Source organism: Pan troglodytes, chromosome 23 (assembly GCF_028858775.2).
Source record: "Pan troglodytes isolate AG18354 chromosome 23, NHGRI_mPanTro3-v2.0_pri, whole genome shotgun sequence".
Lineage (NCBI taxonomy): Eukaryota > Metazoa > Chordata > Mammalia > Primates > Hominidae > Pan > Pan troglodytes.
In genome coordinates, this window is record NC_086016.1 from 30914028 (window position 1) to 30927018 (window position 12991).

Genomic DNA, 12991 nt, shown 5'->3' on the forward strand with positions numbered 1-12991 from the left:
TTTTTTTTTTTTTTTTTTGAGACAGAATCTTGCTATTTTCACCCAGGCTGGAGTGTAATAACACGATCTCAGCTCACTGCAACCTCCACCTCCGGGGTTCAAGTGATTCTCCTGCCTCAGCCTCCCAAGTAGCTGGGATTACAGGCACCTGCCACCATGCCTGGACATTTTTTAGTATTTTTAGTAGAGTCGGGGTTTCACCATGTTGGCCAGGCTGGTCTCGAACTCCTGACCTCAGGTGTTCCACCCGCCTCAGCCTCCCAAACTGCTGGGATTACAGGCATGAGCCACTATCCCAGTTTCTTATCCTTGTTGAAAAATGTGTATCTTGTGAATACCGAACCAGTTATATTCAGTTAACATTTTATAATTCACTGATCTTTAGAAGGCAAAGTAACCACAGCAGCTGTCGGGCTTAATGATACTTGGGAATATCAGTACAATTCCACCCCCTCACAATATACTAGGAGAATGAATTACTTGTCTGAAAACACACCAGGAGTCCTTTAAGTAAATAATTACAGTGCAAGCATATGTCCTCATTTAATTGGGTGCTTCTGCAAAAAAAAGGAGGAAATGAAAGGAGGGTTTGAAATACTTGTGTAGACAATCTTCATTCCTTCTTCAGAACAATCATCAGGACCAAAACAATCTGACCACAAAAACAAATCAGATCAACATTGCCACATCTTTGGAGGAACTTCAAAGAAACTTTCCCTTACCTGTTACCATCAGCTGGAAAGGCTGCAGGGCCTCCCAACAAACCATGTCTGACTTGGGGAATAAATTAAAAAGACATTATTTCTGAGTCATGGCTTCTGAGGTGAGTGGGTTTACTTTTTTCTCCCCTCTCTTCCAAATTATTTCCCTTCTCATCTGAAGTTTAACTGCAATTCTAAATCCAGGAACCCTTTCAAGTGTTCCCTAACAAAGCCCTGTGGGAGGTATGCTAATAGACGGCTGAAAAGTTGGCAGCCCAATTTGGTTTAAAGTTTCAGACCAACAATTGAAGCAAGTGAAGCACCCCCTGTCCGCCACCCCCAACACACACACACAGGCACACACACACACAGTTCCCAATATAGTGTCAGAACAAATCAGAGGTTTCAACTAATTTGTGACTATGTCGTCCAGAGTTTGGTGTCAGACAGTGCTCGTGTTGTGAACTGAATGATTTTGTCCCCCAAAATTCATACGTTGCAGTTCTGGCGCCTCTAAGGAAGTAATTAAGATTCTACAAGACAGGAAGAGAAACTGAAATTGACCATGCTGGCACCTTGAGCTTGGACTGCAGCCTCCAAAACTGTGAGAAAATAAATTGCTGTTATTTAAGCTACCTAATACTTGGGTTTAAGTCCCAGCTCCCCTACTTATTTTCCATCTGTATTTTTTTTTTTTCAAGATGGAGTCTCGCTCTGTCGCCCAGGCTGGAGTGCAGTAGCGCCATCTTGGTTCACTGCAACCTCCACCTCCCGGGTTCAAGCTATTTCCTGCCTAAGCCTACTAAGTAGCTGGGATTACAGGCGCCCGCCACTACACCCGACTGATTTTTTTTTTTTTAATGTATTTTTAGTAGAGACGGGGTTTCACCATGTTGGCTGGACTGGTCTCCATCTCCTGACCTCGTGATCCGCCCACCTCAGCCTTCCAAAATGCTGGAATTACAGGCATGAGCCACTGCGCCTGGCTGCTGTTGAGAGACAGGACTAGCTGGATTTCCTAGGCTGACTAAGAATCCCTAAACCTAGCTGGGAAGGTGACCACATCCACCTTTAAACACCGGGCTTGCAACTTAGCTCACACCCGACCAATCAGAGAGCTCACTAAAATGCTAATTAGGCAAAAACGGGTAAAGAAATAGCCAATCATCTATTGCCTGAGAGCACAGCAGGAGGGACAAGGATCCGGATATAAACCCAGGCATTCGAACCGGCAACAGCAACCCCCTTTGGGTCCCCTCCCCTTATATGGGAGCTCTGTTTTCACTTTATTTCACTCTATTGAATCTTGCAACTGCACTCTTCTGGTCCATGTTTGTTGCAACTCGAGCTGAGCTTTCCATCCACCACTGCTGTTTTGCCTCCGTCGCTGACTTCCATCCCTCCGGATCCAGCAGGGTGTCCTCTGTGCTCCTGATACAGCAGGGCGCCCATTGCCGCTCCCGATCGGGCTAAAGGCTTTTCATTGTTCCTGCACAGCTAAGTGCCTGGGTTCGTCCTAATCGAGCTGAACACTAGTCACTGGGTTCCACGGCTCTCTTCCATGACCCACAACTTCTAATAGAGCTATAACACTCACCGCATGGCCCAAGATTCCATTCCTTGGAATCCCTGAGGCCAAGAACCCCAGGTCAGAGAACACGAGGCTTGCCACCATCTTGGAAGTGGCCGGCCACCATCTTGGAAGTGGCCGGCCACCATCTTGGAAGTGGCCCGCCACCATCTTGGAAGTGGCCCGCCACCATCTTGGGAGCTCTGGGAGCAAGGACCCCCGGTAACACCGTCATCTGTATTTTGTTTGTTTGTTTTTGAGAAAGGGTGTGGCTCTGTCATCCATGCTGGAGTGCAGTGGTGCCATCTCAGCTCACTGCAGCCTTAACCTCCCAGGCTCAACCAATCCTCCCACCTCAACCTCCCAAGTAGTTGGAACCACAGGTGGGCACCACCATGCCTGGCTAATTTTTTAATTTTTTGTAGAAATGGGGTCTCTCTACATTGCCCAGGCTGGTCTCGAACTCCTGGGCTAAAGCTATCTACCCACCTTGGCCTCCCAAAGTGCTGGGAATACAGGGGTGAGCCACCATGCCCAGCGTCCTCATCTTATTTACTTATTTAAGACAACGTCTGGCTCTGTTGCCCGATCTGGAGCACAGTGGCATGATCTCGGCTCACTGCAACCTCCACTTCCCAGGCTCAAGCCATCCTTCTTCCTCAGCCTTCCAAGTATCTGGGACTACAGGCATGCACCACCACGCTTGGCTAATTTTTGTACTTTTTGTAGAGACAGGGTTTTGCCATGTTGCCCAGGCTGGTCTCAAACTCATGAGCTCTAGTGATCTGCCCGCCTTGGTGGCCTCTCAAAGTGTTGGGATTACAGGCATGAGCCACTGTGCCTGGACATGGCCTCCTTATCTTTAAAAGGGTAATAATAGTACCTATCTCACAGTGTCATTGTGAAGATCAAGTGAAATAAATTATCTATGCAAATTGCTTAGCATGGTGCATGGCACATGGAACTCAGAGATAATACTTTCTTTTACTTTCAATTATAATTACTACTTTTATTATTTTTATTGGGAAACAAAATCATGCCTTTCATTGCACCATAAATACATTCTTTCAACAAAATTCCAAGCACCTACTTTATGTAAGAGACCACTTAGCCCTGAGAGAGAACAGTCAGATGCTTCCTGTACATTGGGGAAATCACTTTTCACCAAAAAAAAAACAATAATAAAACTTCTGGGCTGGGCCAGGTGTGGTGGCTTACGCCTGTAATCCCAGAACTTTGGGAGGCAGAAGCGGGTGGATCACTTGAGGTCAGGAGTTCGAGACCAGCTTGGCCAACATGGTGAAACCTCGTCTCTGCTAAAAATACAAAAATTAGCCAGGCATGGTGGCGTGTGCCTGTAATCCCAGCTACTTGGGAGGCTGAGGCAGGAGAATCACTTGAACCTGGGAGGTGGAGGTTGCAGTGAGCTGAGATCACACCACTGAACTCCAACCTGGCAACAGAGTGAGACTCCATTTAAAAAAAAAAGGTTCTGGACTGGGTATGGTGGCTCACACCTGTAATCCCAGCACTTTGGGAGGCCAAGTGGGAGGATCACTTTAGCCCAGGAGTTCAAGACCAGCCTGGGCAACATAGTGAGACCCCATCTCTACAAAAAGTGTTAAAAATTAGCCGGGTCTGTTGGCAGCCTATGGTCCCAGCTACTGAAGTGGGAAGATTGCTTGAGCCCAGGAGTTTGAGGCTGCAGTGTGCTATGAACATGCCACTGTACTCCAGCCTGGGCAACAGAGCAAGACCCTGCCTGGAAAAAAAAAAGTTCCCATTTGCTTCACAGTTACCGTATGCCAGGGAACATGTGTAGTATTTTGCCTGATTCCATCAAAATAAGCCCAATTTGACTCACTTTACAGATGAAGAAACACACTTCAAGAAGGTAAGAGTTAGCCAAGCGAGGTGGCTCATGCCTGTAATACCAGCACTTTGGGAGGCCGTGGTAGGTGGATCACTTCAGGCCAGGAGTTAGAGACAAGCCTGGGCAACATAGCAAGACCCCATCTCAAGTTCTTTTTTTTTTTTTTTTTTTTTTTTTAGATAGTCTCGCTCTGTTGCCCAGGCTGTAGTGCAATGGCGTGATCTAAGCGTACTGCAGCATCCCAGGTTCAAGTGATTCTCCTGCCTCAGTCTCCCAAGTAGCTGGGATTATAGGCACCCACCACCACGCCTAGCTAATTTTTGTATTTTTAGTAGAGATGGGTTTTCTCCATGTTGCACAGGCTGGTCTCGAACTCCCGGTCTCAAGCCATCCGCCTGCCTCAGCCTCCCAAAGTGCTGGGATTACGGGTGTTAGCCACTGTGCCCGGCCACGTCTCAATATTTTTTTTAATGTAAAAAAGAAAATTAGAAAAACAAAAGTAAGAGTATTTAAACCCATCTATCTGCAAAGCCTGTGCTCTTACAGGGCTGAACTCACCAAGATTAAGTACCAGCCAATGGGGTTAAGCAATTCATAACGAGAAGTGCCATTTACCAGGGCCTGTGCCATGCCATGGAGAGGTAAGATTTGTTAGGAGTCCCTATGTCCAAAGCCCGTGCATACAGCCTCACTGGGTCTAGGGAGGGATCATTTCCAGGTGTGGTAACTAAAGAAGAAGGGAAGAGGAGGAACAGAATCCAGACAAGCAGAGAGAAACTATGTCAGGTGTCCCCCAAACCACCCCGAGTTATGACGATTTGCCAGGAGATCTCACAGGACTCAGTATATGGTTCTACTCATGGCTATAACTTTTTTTTTTTTTTTTTTGAGACGCAGTCTCGCTCTGTCGCCCAGGCTGGAGTGCAGTGGCACGATCTCAGCTCACTGCAAGCTCTGCCTCCTGGATTCACGCCATTCTCCTGCCTCAGCCTCCTGAGTAGCTGGGGCTACAGGCGCCCGCCACCACGCCCGCTAATTTTTTGTATTTTTAGTAGAGACGGGGTTTCACCGTGTTAGCCAGGATGGTCTCAATCTCCTGATCTCGTGATCCACCCGCCTCGGCCTCCCAAAGTGCTGGGATTACAGGCATGAGCCACCATGCCCAGCCTCATGGCTATAACTTATTATAGCAAAAGGGTACAAAATGAAATCAACACAAGGAAAAGTCTCCTGGCACAGTCTGATACAAATCAGATGCAAGCTTCCAAGGGTCTTCTTCCAGTGGAGTCACATCAGACGCCCATAATTCCCCTAGCAACAAGTTGTGACAACACGTGAAAATGTTGTCTGTAAGGAAGCATAGATAGACTCAATACCAAGGGGTTGGCCGGGCACGGTGGCTCACACCTGTAATCCCAGCCCTTTCGGAGGCCGAGGAGGGCAGATCACTTGAGGTGATAACTTCTGACAACCCCACCCCTCATGGATCATTGCCATGAACAGTTTGGTATCATGTGTTTCTTTCAGAGGGGATAAAGCTTAGTACTCTGCTATTATTTACCTGACTTGCTTGCTAGGATTGTTTCTTTTTTTCAGATGGAGTCTTGCTGTGTCACCCAGGCTGCAGTAGAGTGGCACGAACTCAGCTCACTGCAACTTCTGTCTCCTGGGTTCAAGTGGTTCTCCTGCCTCAGTCTCCTAAGAAGCTGGGACTACAGGCGTGCGCCACCACGCCCAACTAATTTTTGTATTTTTTTGGTACAGACAGGGCTTCACTATGTTGGCCAGGCTGGTCTTATACTCCTGACCTAAAGTGATCTGCCCACCTCAGCCTCCCAAAGTGCTGGGATTACAAGCATGAGCCACCGTGCCTGGCCGCTAAGGTTGTTTCTTAAGTTCTACCAGTTAATAACTATTATGTAGGCAAATTACTCACTCGCCTCCCCACCGGCCCTGGCTTTTTTTTTTTTTTTTTTTTTTTTTGAGACAAGCTCTTGCTCTGTCACTCAAGCTGGAGTGCAGTAGTGCAGTCACAGCTCACTGCAGCCCCAACCTCCCTGGATAGTCATAATGGAGTTTCCTGCTGGATGGTATTAAGTGATTTTTATTTGCTTTTCTATACTTTTATCAGCCCCACCACTAACTTTCTAAGAAGCTGTGTTCATTTTATAACCAGAAAACATTGTTTTAAAAAAAGGTAGGGGGGAACAGTGGAGATTAACCACCAAGGAAAAAGGAGTCATGAAAGGATTGTCTGAGTGTCTGTATGTCTCTGACCCACCAACCCTATGAGATGTGCGCTGGAAGTAACATCAAAGAGGCAGGGTTGGACAATCACTAAGAAAAAGGTGGGTCCAGGCGCAGTGGCTCATACCTGTAATCCCACCACTTTGGAAGGCCAAGGCAGGTGGATCACTTGAGGTCAGGAGTTCAAGACCAGCCTGGCCAATATGGCAAAACCCTGTCTCTATTAAACATACAAAAATTTGACCGGGTACGGTGGCTTACGCCTGTAATCCCAGCACTTAAAGAGGCTGAGGCAGATGGATCACTTGAGGTCAGAAGTTTGAGACCAGCCTGGGCAATATGGTGAAACCCCATCTCTACTAAAAAGACAAAAAATTAGCCAGCTGTGGTGGCACATGTCTGTAATCCCAGCTACTCAGGAGGCTGAGGCAGAAGAATCACTTGAACCTGGGAAGCGGAGGTTGCAGTGAGCTGAGATTGTGCCATTGCACTCCAGCCTGGGCTACAAGAGCAAAACTCTGTCTCAAACAAAAACAAAAACAAAAATTAGCCAGGCATGGTGGTGTGCACCTGCAGTCCCAGCTACTCGGTAGGCTGAGGCAGGAGAATTGCTTCAGCCTGGGAGGCGGAGGTTGCAGTGAGCACCACTGCAGTCCAGCGTGGGTGACACAGTGAGACTTTGTCTCAAAAAATGAAAAAAGAAAAAAAAAAAAGAGGAGGGGCTCTTAGAGGCCACTGTCAAATTCTGTAGCTGCTCTCCCCAGGGTAATGGAGGGGACAACTAACTACAGTCCTCTGACTTATGCTTCTGGGGTCTTAAGCTCCAAGGTCTCAGACACACTGTAGTGAGTCTTTCAAATTGATTCCCCATAGCCCTTTCTTCCACAGAATTCAATGAGATGAGCAGACCCTACAAGTTTAGGGCAGGATCTAGGGTCTCAGATCTGGGGTTTGGCACTGGCTAGTTCACATATAGCTGAGGGAATTGGGGACCATAACTTGCCTCAATTTTCTTATCTGTAAAATGGAGGTAGGAAAATCATCCAATTCACAGAGTTGTGAGGAATACTTAATCTGAGTAAAGAGCCCTTGAAAATAGAAAGCACCTAATAAATTATTAATTATAGTACATTGACTGATAAGGGGTATAACTTAGTATAGAATTATGAATTATGGCCGGGTGCAGTGGCGGACGCCTGTAATCCCAGCACTTTAGGAGGCCAAGGCGGTCAGATCACCTGAAGTCAGGAGTTCGAGACCAGCCTGGCCAACATGGTGAAACCCCGTCTCCACTAAAAATATAAAAATTAGAAAGGCGTGGTGGCAGGCACCTGTAGTCCCAGCTACTCAGGAGGCTGAGGCAGGAGAATCGCTTGAACCCCAGAGGCGGAGGTTGCAGTGAGCAGAGATCGAGCGACTGCACTCCAGCCTAGGTGACAGAGTGAGACTCCATCTCAAAAAAAAAAATTTTGAATTAAAGAATGAAAACAATGGTTGTGTGTGCCTCCCCTCCGAGGAGCTCAGGGCTGGGGCCTGCCAAAGGTGTCTCTACACCACACCCCATGCTTCCTCTCTTCTCTCTCTCTCTGGCTCTCTGGCTTTCACTCTCATTCTCTCTCCCTCCTCTCTCCTTCCTTCCCTCTCTCCTTCTCTTTCTGCCATGTGATTAAAAAAAGAATGAAAGAATGAATTTAGATAGATATTCAAGAAATATAATTAGGTAGGAAAGCAAATTTCAGAATAATATGGAGTATGACTCTCTTATTTTTATTTATTTTTTATTTTTATTATTTTTTGAGACGGAATCTCGCTCTTCTTGCTCAGGCTGGAGTGCAGTGACACGATCTCGGCTCACTGCAACCTCTGCCTCCCGGGTTCCAGCGAGTGTCCTGCTCAGCCTCCCGAGGAGCTGGGATTATAGTTGCCCACCACCACACCTGGCTGATTTTTGTATTTTTAGTAGACACAGGGTTTCACCATGTTGGCCAGGCTGGTCGCGAACTCCTGACCTCAGGTGATCCATCCACCTTGACTTCCCAAAGTGCTAGGATTACAGGCGTGAGCCACCACGCCCGGCCATGACTCTCTTTTTATAAATATATATTTATGGCCGGGCGCGGTGGCTCACGCCTGTAACCCCAGCACTTTGGGAGGCCGAGGTGGGCGGATCACAAGGTCAGGAGATCAAGACCATCCTGGCTAACATGGTGAAACCCCATCTCTACTAAAAAAAAAATACAAAAAATTAGCTAGGTGTGGTGGCGGGCGCCTGTAGTCCCAGCTACTCAGGAGGCTGAGGCAGGAGAATGGCGTGAACCCGGGAGGCGGAGCCCACAGTGAGCCGATATCGCGCCACTGCACTCCAGCCTGGGTGACAGAGCGAGACTCCGTCTAAAAAAAAAATATATATATATATATATATGTATGTATTTATATTTATACGTAGGATCATCTGGAAGTATCGTTTTTGTTTTTTTGAGACAGAGCTTTGCCCTCTCACCCAGGCTGAAGTACAGTGGCATGATCATGGTGTCCTGCAACCTTGAACTACTGGGCTCAAGCAATCCCCCTGTCTCAGCCTCAGTAGTAGCTAGGACAACAGGCATGCACCATCATGCCTGGCTAATTTTTTAGGTTTTATTTTTTTTGGAGACTGGGTCTTGCTATATTCCCCAGGCTTGTCTTGAACTTCTGGCTTCAAGCCACATCAGCCTCCCAAAGTGCTGGAATTTCAGATGTGAGCCACCACACCCAGCCTGGAAAAATATTTTTTACTTTTTTTTTTTTTTTCCCCTAAACCCCAGAGTCAACAAGACTATTTGGTAGCCAAGCCTGGAAAAAAGGATATTTTTTAAGGTAAGGAATGAGGTGGCCATTTGTAGAAATTGCCCAGGAGAGTATCTTTTATATCCAGTTAAGCAGGATTTTACTTTAAGAATGCAAAATTGAATTGTAAATGTCATTAAGAAAACTGAAACCCAATCCATTATCTTGGCAAAGGGGGTTTGTTAGTTTTCTCTTGGATCATCACAATGGCAATAGAGTTAGAGAGGAATGGGGAGAATCTGGAAGCATTTTGCAAGTAAAGTCCATAGAACTTGCTAACTGACTAGATATGGGTGTGAACAAAAGAGAGGCATTCATGGTGATGCCTTGGTTTTTGGTCAGAAAGAGAAAAGTATCTTCTGACAGAGGAAACTTCCTTGATACTGGGAGGTGAAGCCAGCTGAGCTTCTGACCAGTGAGGACTTGGAGAACTTTTGTGTCTAGCCAAAGGATTGTAAATGCACCAATCAGTGCTCTGTGTCTAGCTAAAGGATTGTAAATGCACCAATCAGCACTCTGTAAAAACGCACCAATTAGCACTCTGTAAAATGGACCAATCAGCGCTCAGTAAAATGGACCAATCAGCACTCTGTAAAATGGACCAATCAGCAGGATGTGGGCAAGACCAAATAAGGGAATAAAAGCTGGCCACTTGAGATAGCAGCAACAACCTGTTCGTGTTCCCTTTCACACTGTAGAAGGTTTGTTCTTTCACTGTTCACAGTAAATCTTGCTGCTGCCCACTCTGGGTTTGCTCTGCCTTCATGAGCCATAACACCCACCACGAGGATCTGTGGCTTCATTCCTGAAGTCAGCAAGATCACAAACGCACCTGGCAGAACAAACAACTCCGGACAGGCCACCTTTAAGAGCTGTAACACTCACTGTGAAGGTCTGCAGGTTCTCTTCTGAAGTCAGCGAGACCACGCACCCACCGGAAGGAAGAAACTCCGGACACATTTGAACATCTGAAGGAACGAACTGCAGACGCACCATCTTTAAGAGCTGTAACATTCACCGCAAAGGTCCATGGCTTCGTTCTTGAAGTTGGGAAGACCAAGAACCAACCGGAAAGAATAAATTCCAGACACAATACTGTTAGACTTCATTGTCCTCCTGTTAAACATAAAAATTTCACAGAGCGTTATCAAACAAGGCTATTCTGACTTCATGGATCACGACAAAAACAAGTTCACTTAATCCTGTCCAAATACAGGCAAAAGCATAAACATTGTCCAAACCACAAAAATTTCTAAATACCACCCTACCCTAACTGATATGAAGGACGGTTGCTACTTTACCAGTTAGAGGTTGAGCTTTCCTTCATTCCTCACACCTTATAGAAAAGATTGGTTAAGATACCCAATCACAGCCGGCAGATCACTTGAAGTCAGGAGTTTGAGGCCAGCCTGGCCAACATGGTGAAACCCCATCTCTACTAAAAATACAAAAATTAGCCAGGTAAGGTGGCACACACCTGTAATCCCAGCTACTCAGGAGGCTGAGGCACGAGAATTGCTTGAACCTGGGAGGGAGAGGCTGCAGTGAGCCAAGATAGCACCACTGTACTCCAGTCTGGGCAACAGAGTGAGACACTGTCTCAAAAAAAAAAGGACACCCAATCACAAATTTATCCCCACTTCCTGACAGAATTAATTCCAGAGCAAAGCTGTTTTCTTTCTTTTCTTTTTCCTTTCCTTTTCTTTCTCTTGCCCTTTCGCCCAGGCTGGAGTGCAATGGCAGGATCTCGACTCTCAGCTCACTACAACCTCTGCCTCCTGGGCTCCCCGACTCAAGCTATTCTCCTGCCTCAGCCTTCTGAGTAGCCGGGACTACAGGCGCCCACCACCATGCCTGGCTAATTTTTGTATTTTTAGTAGAGACAGGGTTTCACCATATTGACAAGGCTGGTCTTGAACTCCTGACCTTGTGATCCCACTGCCTCGGCCTCCCAAAGTGCTGGGATTACAGGTGTGAGCCACTGCACCTGGCCGAAAAGTTCTTTTTTTTTTTTGGAGAGGGAGTCTCGCTGTGTCTCCCTTGCTGGAGTGCGGTGGCGTGATCTCTGCTCACTGCAAGCTCCGCCTGCCGGGTTCACGCCATTCTCCTGCCTCAGCCTCCCAAGTAGCTGGGACTACAGGCACCCGCCACCACGCCCGGCTAATTTTTTGTATTTATTTATTTATTTGTTTATTTATTTATTTATTTTGTGAGACGGAGTCTTGCTCCGTCGCCCAGGCTGGAGTGCAGTGATATGATCTCGGCTCACTGCAAGCTCCGCCTCTCGGGTTCACGCCATTCTCCTGCCTCAGCATCCCGAGTAGCTGGAACTACAGGCGCCCACCACCACGCCCGGCTAATTTTTTGTATTTTTAGTAGAGACAGGGTTTCACCGTGTTAGCCAGGATGGTCTCGATCTCCTGATCTCGTGATCCACCTGCCTTGGCCTCCCAAAGTGCTGGGATTACAGGCGTGAGCCACCGCACCCGGCCTTTTTTGTATTTTTAGTAGAGACGGGGTTTCACCGTGTTAGCCAGGATGGTCTCGCTCTCCTGACCTCGTGATCCACCTGCCTTGGCCTCCCAAAGTGCTGGGATTACAGGCGTGAGCCACTGAGCCCAGCCAAAAGCTGTTTTTTAAAACCTTCCCTCAAAACGTCTAACACAATCCCAAATCCTATAAAAAGCCTTTGTAACACCTCCTAAGGGAGAAATTTCCTCACTGGAATGAGTAGATAAACCTTTCTTTGTTCAATTATGTACATGTGTGTGCTTTGGCTGAAGGGCATTGACATTGGCATAAGCAGTTTCGATTGGATGGTGGTGCTGTTGTGAGATGGAAAAAACAGGGCATAGTCAGTGATTGGGGGTTGACCATCTGCCAACCCCAGGCAGGAGATGCTGCCTCTGAATGCCCCAAAGAGGCTGGAAGGCTTGCCAGTACCTGTCGCAAGTGCTCTGAGGCTTTTGTTTTTGTTTAAGTCCTGAGTTTACTTTTTTTTTTTTTTTTTTTTGAGACACGGTCTTGCTCTGTCACTCAGACTAGAGTGCAGTGGTGTAATTATAGCCCACTGTAACCTCAAACTCATGGGCTCAAGCAATCCTCTCACCTCAGCCTCCCCAGTAGCTAGGACTACAGACATGCACTACCACAGTGGGCTAATTGTTATTTTTTTGTTGTTGAGATAGGGTCAAGCTAGACCTAGGATGGACTCCTGGCCTCAAGCGATTCTCCCACCTCCCACCTCCGACCTCCCAAAGTGATGGGATCACAGGCGTGAGCCACCTTGCCGCGCAACTGAGGTGTTTTTTTGTTTTGTTTTGTTTTGTTTCTTGAGACGTAGTCTCGCTCTGCCACCCAGGCTGGAGTGCAGTGGCACGATCTCGGCTCACTGCAACCTCCGCCTCCCGGGTTCAAGCGATTCTCCTGCCTCAGCCTCCCGAGTACATGGGATTACAGGCGCGCACCACCACACCTGGCTAATTTTTTATATTTTTGGTAGAGACGGGATTTCACCACGTAGGCCAGGCTGGTCTTGAACTCCTGACCTCAAGTGATTCGCCCACCTCGGCCTCCCAAAGTGATAAGATTACAGGCGTGAGCCACCGCCCCCAGCCAGCAGCTGAGGTTTTTACTTAATTTTCCATGCTGTTCTAAGGCACCACCAACTTCATTTGTATTAAAATTGTTACATTTTTATTAATAGAGTCACATATTAATAACTGATAATGAGCGTGTATTGTATGTCAGGCACTGCTTTAAGGGCTCTAGATT